The sequence below is a fragment of the Chionomys nivalis genome, chromosome X, assembly GCF_950005125.1.
Source record: "Chionomys nivalis chromosome X, mChiNiv1.1, whole genome shotgun sequence".
NCBI classification, from domain to species: Eukaryota; Metazoa; Chordata; class Mammalia; order Rodentia; family Cricetidae; genus Chionomys; species Chionomys nivalis.
Window position 1 is genome coordinate 124,460,754 of NC_080112.1, and position 9,932 is coordinate 124,470,685.

The window sequence follows — 9,932 nt, forward strand, 5'->3', positions numbered from 1 at the left end:
TAGAGACCCCCACAATTGCTGTAGATCATAATGGAACAGCAGTCACTTTCACCAGGGCAAGACCATGACATAAGCCCGAAGCAAATTAGACGTGGGTGTTACGTGAGAGAAGCTGACAGGACAGCATTTGTTCCTGTCTCAAGATGCGTGCACAAAGTCCACAGCAACTTTCAGCAACACAAGACGCCCCGAGCTAACCGAGAGGGAAGGCAGACACTGTTTTCTACCTTTGCCTCCCCACCACTTTCAGCACACATGCAGCTGGGCTGATCAGAAAGCTAAGGACGTGGGTACTTAGGAACACGTAGTTCGTTCGCCTTGGCGAAAATAAGAGAAACGCTGCCAAGGTGGAATAAGAGCCTTGATTTGAAAGAACAGCGGGCTCTGAAATATGTTCTCAAAGTATAAATTCAATATTTCAAACCCATAAGTCACACCAAGAAGACCAGGAAAAAAACACAGGAGAAATTTACACTGGACAGATGTGGGATGTCCCGATACTCTGTGCCCTTTTCCAGCCGCAGGTCAGCGTAGTTTTTCACAGTGATTTGTATAGTTTGCTTATAAAAGACAAACAGATTTAAGAGCGCGTTCAGTTATGTACAAAATAATCAAAGTAATAAAAATAACTCCCCAAGTGAACCTTGACTGGACAATTTAGATGAAAATTATATAAAAGGCAGATTGCTTGGGCCAGTAACATAGCCTTTTTTATACTGGAAGAAACTCAGCAGATAAAGAAATGTCTTTTACAAATATAAAAGATAGAAAAAGAGAAAAGAGAAGAACCAGGCTTTGTTGTCCACGTCTGTAACCCCAGCATTTAGGAGGCTATAGGCAAGGCGACCATCATGAGTTCAAGGGCAACCTGGACTACATGGGAGTTTGGTTCTGTGCTACACAGTGAGAAATTGTTTCAAAACTAACTGAATAAATTATAAATAAAAATGAGATAAAATAAAAGTAAAAAAGGAAAACCCATAAATTGATTCTTTTCAAAAGAAACTTACTCTTCCAGAAAGACTTTCTTCTCTCAGTCTTCTGCCAAACAGATTCTGTTGCTAGGAAAACATAAGCTACCAGCAACTTATGTATACACACACACATACACACATACATACATATGCACACACACATGTCATATATAAATACATAATCATAGTTGAGAGGAAACTTGTGAGCTATGAAGCAGATGGCAGATAGAGTTGGGTCATGGCCTGGGAATGAAAGGTGTTTTGACATTATAAGGCAACACAAGTATATCTGAGAGTTTCCTAGCTGAATAAATGCTCTGACCACGCATGTCCCAAAGATGGATGAGAAGGAGACTCCGCAGAACAGAAAGGATGGGCCACAAGCAGTGGCAACATGGATTTGCTTTCACAGTGGCAATCATATGTTTTTAGCTTTGTGCTTAAACACATTTAACAGCAAAAAAATAGCCCAACCCGGCTCATAATGCAACCTCAGGCTGGCCATCTGGTTTGAAGTCAAATTTAATAAACCCAAAGACATTAACTCCGCTTGTCTAGCACTACAACTAATCAAAGAAAGGCTGGTTGGACCATCAGGAGTGGGAACAAGGGGGCATAATCTGCAAACTGTTTAACTAGAGTTTCCATGCCTGTTTAAACTTTGAGAGAGCGAGAGCAAGTGAGTGAGCGAGAGAGAGAGAGAGAGAGAGAGAGAGAGAGAGAGAGAGAGAGGTTGATTGATTTCATGTGCATAAAGGCCCTCACAGCTCATATTTCTCATCCACAAGGAACTGGTGTTTGTTTAATAAGCAACTGGTTCACAACTGGGCTTCAAGCTATCTGACCACATCCTGGAACACGCCGTTGGATCACACTCAGGCCCACACTGACATCTGCAGGTAATTGAAACAGGGCTTCTAGGACTGGATTCTAGACTCTGAATCCTCGCTTAGCACCCCCGTTCAGCTCATCACAGTAGGTTGCTAACCCATAAAACTTTAATAAATATCCTGGATGGCATTGAGTTCTTTTCAAAAACATCCTCAATGTTTAAGTGCTTTCATAGGACAAATTAGCGCAGCATATAGAATATGTGCTTGATTGTGTAGAAAATTCCATGGGCACAGCTGTCTCCACCTGGTGTCATTACAGAGACTTTTTATTTCCACTTTAGACAACTCTCCCCCCGCATCTCACATAGTCTCCAAGTGGCAGGCAGCACATTTTTGTTACCTTATGGAAAGATTATTCCCCAAAATTTAAACTTAAATCTGGAGTTATCCTAACTTAAACTCCCATCCATCAAAGAATTTAAACACACACATACACACACACACCATTTTACTGTAATACATCTCTGCTAATCAGCATGTTTATTTATATAGTCCCTCAAAACTCTAAACCACCTATAAAAATAGGAAGAAAACACATTTTTCGCAGGATCAAGCTGCTCTGTCTGTCTAACACATGTGATTTTTTCTAAAATGCCTTTCGACTGGGCAAAATGACAAAGCAATGTTTATCGGGTCAATTTATAATTGCTGTATCAGCGACAATGGGATCTGTTACCAGGAGGCTCCTTTTACAACGACCATCTTAGGGAAAGTCTGTTATTCTAGGCTTGTGAAATCAAGTGACTCATTCAACTTCCAAGGCAAAAATCAACATGTAAAGAAGGCCTTATTCTACACATGGGAAACAATATAAAATGCATCAAGGATTTCTAGTGGGAGAAAAACAAAACAAAAAACAATGATGATCGGGTATGGTTGTGTGCACCTGTAATACCAGTAGCCTGGAGATAGAGGTAGGAGGATCATGGGCACAAGGCTATCCTGGTCTATAAAAAAAGACCTTATCTCAATACAGCAAAACAAATATAAAAAAAAAAAACCCTTTAAGGTCGGGAATGGTATTCATGCCTTTAATGCTAGCACTCAAACGGCACAGATGGGCAGTTCTCTGTGAGTTTGAGGCCAGCCTGATCTACATAGTGAGTTCCAGGACAATCAGGATGACAAAGTGAGACTCTGTATCAAAAAATGATTTAAAAAAGAAAAGGAGGGATAGGGAAGAAAGGAAATGAAAATACACACACCGCACGGATAATTGCTAGCTTAAGGGCTCATTAATAAATTCCACCAACAGGCACTCATAAATATGCAATTGCCAATCTGGCAATGCGTTCCATTTCAAACGTCTATTGATATATTTATTTCTGGTGCCCAGAATACATTTTCTTAAAGAAATGAAGTAATAGCGGTTAGAGTTGCAAGTTAGTTAGCAAAAGTAAAGATCCTGTGTGTTCGCAGTGAGATGGTGGGAAACAGTTGCAGCAGGAAGATGAAGCCTATGTTGGAATGATTTTAGCATTGGTTATTTCTCAGAGTTCGAGTTTTGCTCCATGAGGGACATCATTACAGAAAGATAAGGAAGCAGGGTGTTCAACACACTTTATATGCTAGTGTCTGAGAAGTTCCAACTTCTCTGACTTTTGATGAGGGCACATAGTTTATGCACACAGACACTGCTGAAGGTTTTATTTAACAAATGAAAACATAAATTTGGGAGAAAGGATAGGAGGGAGATACTGGCATGGAAAGTGAGCAAGAATTGAAAGTGGAAAGAGACTAGAAAAAATATGTATTCAGATTCTACTCCTTGCCTCCCTGTTGTTCATTCTTTTTTTTTTTTAGTAGGTGGTGGGCTGTTTCTGGTGAGTATGAGGACCGAGCAGTTCCATCATTTATTCATCCAGCAAATGCTAACTGAGTATTAACATGATGCAAAGAGGAAGTCTTGGTCACTATCCTAACATATCTGCTCATCCAGTACGGAAAGAGACATGAAACAAAAGTATCATTCCAAGTAAAGAGTTCAAATCTCTCCCTGGCACATGAATTCGGAGGCCTCAAAACAATAAGGGAAAAGAAAAACAAGCTAATAAACAAAAATGACACCTGTAATCCCAGGTACTTGGGAAGTTGAGGCAGAAGGATCACCACAAAACATGTTCAAGGCCAGCATGGTCTATATATTGAGATTTAAACCAGCTAGGATTACATAGGAAGATTCTGTATTTAAAAAAAAAAAGTGTCAAGCACCAGTCTGGGCTGCAAAGCAAAATCATATTTTCAAAAAAACAAAGAAAAATAAATCGGGGTAGGAGGAGTCAGTCAGGTAGCACAGATCAGGAGTTCAAGGCCAGCCTTGGCTACATGGTTGGAGGATAATTTGGGCTACATAAGGTCCTATCTAAATCACACACACACAATTAAAGAAGAAAAAGAAAAGAGCAAAAAAAAAAAAAAAAAGTAAGTGTCATAAAAGGGGAAGCCAGGAGGTCTCAGATTGCCTGGTGGCATCACAATGAGAATTAGCTTAGACTAGCCGTCTGGAGGCTAACAGACCTGGAGGGAGGGCCTGATAATACCAGTTGGAGCCAGGACAGATCAACGGTTCTCCAACTGACTTAACTGATAAGTTAAGATCGGTTGTGTGGGCCCCTGAACAAAAGAACCATCCAGCTTCCACACAGAGTAATAAGGAAAATAAACAACTGTTATTTTGAGGGGGAGGGGCAATGTGAGCTAGCTGTCATGATGGCTCATCCCAGTCTTTGGGAGGCTGAGACAACAGGAATTTTTTTTGAATAAATAATATTTTATTGTGTATCATTTTTAAGATCCAGTCTTCCACTAGACCACTTTAGAGACTTTTTATTTTTTTACTTCTTTTTTTAACATAATATTTATATCGATTATTTGGGAATTTCACATAATGCACCTCGATCATATTCACTTCTCAGTCCTCCCAGGTCTACCCCCCTGTGTTGGCTCCCCTCAAAAGACTAAGAAGAAAAAAATATACCAGTTCCAATTTGTGTTGCCTATATACTCACTGGAGCATGGTCAAACTCTCAGTGGCCAGCCCCTTATAGATAACTGAGTCCTTCCCCACCCCCACCCCTGCCAGAAGCCAAGCAGGGTTGGGCCTGGTTAGTACTTGCTCGAGAGACAACAGGATCTTTTACAGGCCAGCCTGAGCTGCAGAGCAGGCCAGATGGGGCTACGGGGTGAGATTCTTTTTCAAAAACAATGCCCCCCACCAGGCAAAGAGAAATATGCAACTCATTGTGCAAAATTTTGGGGGAGAAAAAGAATATGTGGATATAGTTTTTGGTACATGCAAACTTTCTCTATAAGCATGCATGGAAATGGAAAATGATTGCTTCTGGGGGAAAAGGAGCTATGGTAGATGTGGGAGGTGGCAGGGAATTCATTTAGAATTTTGAAGCATCTGAATTTATATCCAATGAATGAATGATATCTATTCTTTTAAATCAGGTATTTCTAGAACCTTTGAATAATTTCTGGGGAAAATAGGAGCTCATAAACTGGTATGATCTTTGTAGGTTGGAGGCATGATTTAAGCAGTGCCTATAAAATATTGAAATACATATGCAATCCACCAGCTATCCCCTCGGAGAATCTGCAGACGCTGTTGCCATTGGTTTCTTCTGAGGAAAGATATATTATACCCTTTGGCCAGTTTGATTTTAATTTTAAAATTTAAATATGTTTTATGAATTCTTTGAGAATTCCATACATGCAAACAATGTATTTTGATAATATCCACTTCCAATCCTCCCCTTACACTCCTTTCAAATCTACCTTTCCACACTATGCACATCAACATAGCACCCCCCCCCTTTTTTATCACCCACTAGGTCCAGTTTGTGCTGACCATATATCTCTGAGTGCCGCATGTCCACTGGAGTGCGGTCGACCTAGCAGGGGCCACACCCTTAAAGAAAACTGAGTCTCCCTCCCCCAGAAGCTATCAGTCGTCAATAGTGCTTCGGCTAGAAGTGGGGGCTGGAAATTTACTGGTTTATTGTGCAAGTCGCGTGCAGCCAAGCCCAGGAATTTTTACATATGTACTGAGCTTGTGTCACCTTTCCAAAGGGAAAATGGGGGCTAATCCCTGCCCACCCATCTGCTTTTTGACCTAGCAATTTAGGACTCCTAAGAATCTCTCCCAGACATGTCAGTGCACAACTGTAATCTCAGTTACTTGGCAGGCTGAGGCAGGAGAATAAGAAGCTGAGGTTCAGCCTCTGAGACACAGTGAAAATCCATGCTCCCCCAAACGTTTCTTACAGAAATACAGAAAGAAACAAAGACAAAGATATAAGGTCCTTTAGTTATATACACTAATACATTATAAAAAAAATTTAGCGGGGTAAGTGAGATGGCTCAGTGGGTAAGGACATTTGTCACCACGCCTGATGAGCTGAGACAATCCCCAAGCCCATGTGGTGTAAGGAGAGAACTGACTGGCTCAGGTTGTCCTTTGACCTCCACAGACATACTGTGGCATTCTCAACCATGTGCACCCACATGAGAAATAGGAAATAAATAAATGTAAAAAGAATTAAAAATCTAAACGACTATCAATTCAGAATTAATTAAAAACGTGAAATGTTCATAAAAGATTATTATATAAATGTGAAAAGCGAACACACAGTCTACCACCGTGCTCAACATAAAACACATTTTTGTTTTGAGACAAGGGTCTCCCTGTGCAGCCCTGACTGCTGAGGAACTCACTCTGTAAACTAGACTAGCCCTGAACTCACAAATATCCACCTACCTCTGCCTCCCCGGGACTAAAGGTGTGTGCCAGCACACCAGGCTAACAGAATATTCTTGAACTCTCAATGAACACCACTTTTAGTTCTTCTTTCTCTAGGAATGATCACAACTGAATAAATCCTCCTGCCTCTGCTTTCCACGTGCTGGGATTACAAGTACATGTCAGCACTCATGGCTGAAATCCTAGACTTCTTGACCCTTCACCTGCAAACACAGTCCCCTCTCTTTTCAGAACTCCCCAGGTCCCAAAGGGAGAAGAGCCCAGAGGACAGATTCACCCCACTTAGAGTTCAGTGTAGTCACCCTAGTCATCAGAGGAGTTAGCCTGAAAATTTGGGAGCTCAAAGCACCAGGCCTCAGGAATTAAATAAAACTATTGCTATATGTTTATAATATATACACACATGCATACATATACAGAAAACACATATATGTTTTATACATATAACACAACTACAAATGTTGTTATACTTCATAAAAATAAAGCTATAATGCTTCACGATATACCTTTTATATGTATGTGACATTTGAAAAAGAATTTAAGGTAGGCGTGGTGGCTCAGCCCCGTAATCTCAGTAAGTAGGAAGATGAAGCAGGAGGATTTTCAGTGTAATGCCAGCTTGAGCTGTGTATCAAGACTCCGTCTTCAAAACGTCAAAAAGTGTTTTGATATGTGCATGAGGAACCACCTCAAATGTGCTTATGTATGTACAGAACAAGGAACGTATTTATAGAAACCAAACTATCGTACTATTTGTAAAAAGAATGTGAGGGGAGGGAAGCTTCTCTTCAACATTTTTACGATTTGAACTTTTTCCCGAGTCCCCCCCCCATTTAAAAATGAATTAAAATGAATATGGAATAAAAGAATGGTTTGAGACAGAGTCTTGCTATACGGACCAGGCTGACCTCAAACTCCCCATCCTCCTGCCTCAGCTTTCCACGTGCTGGGATTACAAGTACAGGCTACCACTCATTGGCTGAAATCCTAGACTTCTTGACCCCTTCACCTGCAAACACAGTCCCCTCTCTTTTCAGAACTCCCTAGGCCCCAAAGGGAGAAGAGCCCAGAGGACAGATTCACCCCACTTAGAGTTCATTGTAGTCACCCTAGTCATCAGAGGAGTTAGCCTGAAAATTTGGGGGCCCAAAGCACCAGGCCTCAGGAACTTGACCAGAATTTTCTTTCTCTGTGGAATGCATTCTGACCTTAGCTCTCCTTTAATCAGAGAGATAAGCAAGCAAAGCCCTGAAGGGCTTTTAGGCCCCTATCCCCTAAGCCTCCTGCAAGTTCCCTCTTGTCCTTGAAGACAAGATGGGGTTGTTTTCCAAGAAGTTAAAGGTGAGGCCACCAGTCCTTTCTTACCACACTTTACAGAGGAAAGAGCAGAATCCCCCAAAGGAAATCCAAAAAATATCCCCCAAAAGAGCATTCCACACAGGTTAAACAGCTCCTCACATTTCTACATGCCAGCATGACCCATTGGGTTCCTGTATCAAAGTTTTTATGTCTATTTATCCCTATGATTTGGACCATATCTGAATATCGCTTAGAACCATTGCGTCCCTAACATGTTTCTCTAGATCAGCTTTTTCTTTGCTGTTAATTTTTAAAACACAGGTCTTTAGAAATCTTATTTTCTACATTTATTCCAACAGAAAACCGTATCAGTCACGTAAATGGAAAATCAGTATCACGTACCAGAGAGAGAAAGAGAATATTAATAAATATTACCTAAGATGGAACTCCTTGACAAAGACTCCTCGTGCAAGTCCTCCTCAGAGATGTCTGGAAGGCGGGCCACCAATGCTCCTCCTAGGGTTTATAATGTCTGGGAAATACTTTCCTGGAGATTCTGTGTCAGCTTCTCCTATAGGTTACCATTCCCCTGTGATTTTTCCTTTAGCTCCGCCTATCAGTGAGAGTGACATTCCTTCAGCTCCCTCTATAGGTTGGAGTGTGGGAGTGTCAGCCAGTACGATTTTATTGAGTGACTATTCTTTTTCAGCTACAGCATTAACTGCTTAGGACACAGGATAAAAGGGGGGAACAAATTGGAATCAATCACAGATCGAGAAAGGTGAGAAGGGTGGGATTAGAAGACGTAGGACCAACTTGCCACACAGTGTCCATGTCCTGGGGGCATCTATTTAAACTGCGACCAAAAGCACAGCCGCAGAAATGTCTTAGGGACTTGCAAATGATCAGATACAGTGGGACGTTATCAGGCCACTTGTTAATTGACCTTGTGAGTCACTCCCTCCTCTGCTCCACAGAAGCAGTTGGCTGCAGGTTTTTCTCCTACCTCCCTGCCACCTTCTCTTTTCTTTAACCAGACGCCTAAATGTTGATGATTGGCAGGATCCTCCCCCCCCTTCTCCTTATGACCTTCCCTGCTGAGGTCTGCACACACAGCTTCCACCTACATCGTAAGCTACACTCCCAGATCCTAAACACACAAAGCCAGTCCCTCTCCAGCCTCCTTAAGCATTACAACATTATTACATCTTTGTAATGGAGCTTTGTTCAGCCTGTGTCTAGCTCCATCTACCTGATTCCTCTTTCGAGCCCAAGTTTGTTCAAGATTCAGCCTCAAACCACTGGGATACATCAATTGGGGGAGCAGGAGACGGAAGATTCAGCTCCAGCCTTCTGTGCACCTTCTGAGATGCCTTCTGGAACACGGTGTTTGCATTTCATGGGTCAACTCACCTAATTACCCCCCCCTTTTTTGTTTAAAAGATAAGATCTACTTTAGGCCTGGTGGCACAAACCTGTAGTCCCAGCACTTGGGAGGCTGAGAAAGGAGGATATCTATTCTAAGCCAGCCTGGGCTCCATGGCCAGAAAGAAATCTGTCTCAAAAGAAACTAACAAACCACAGGAAAAAAAACTGAGTTGTAAACAATCAGACATAAAAGAAACTTGTAGGTATATGGGCTAATCACCAGAATTTAAAATGAGTTTTTGTTTTGTGTTGTTTCAGATCCCTTTCTTTTTTCTTCCTTCTGTAGGGACAGCAATGTAGGGAGCCACAAAGGGTTAGTCCTAGGAGAGCATTTTTCCTGAAGAAGTCCAAGTGGTGGCTGGCAAGGTTGGAAACCGGCTACATATAGTAGAAAAGAGTAAACGATTTGGGGGGATAAAAGAATCAGGGGTCTAACTGCCAGGAAATAGAGTTCCAAATGTTTAGTGAGGGCCCTGGAATGACTCATGATGGTGAACTGAAATCAGGGGTACTAGTATGAACTTAAGATTTTTCTTGTATTGAGACAAGGTCTAAATAGCCTAGACAAGCCTG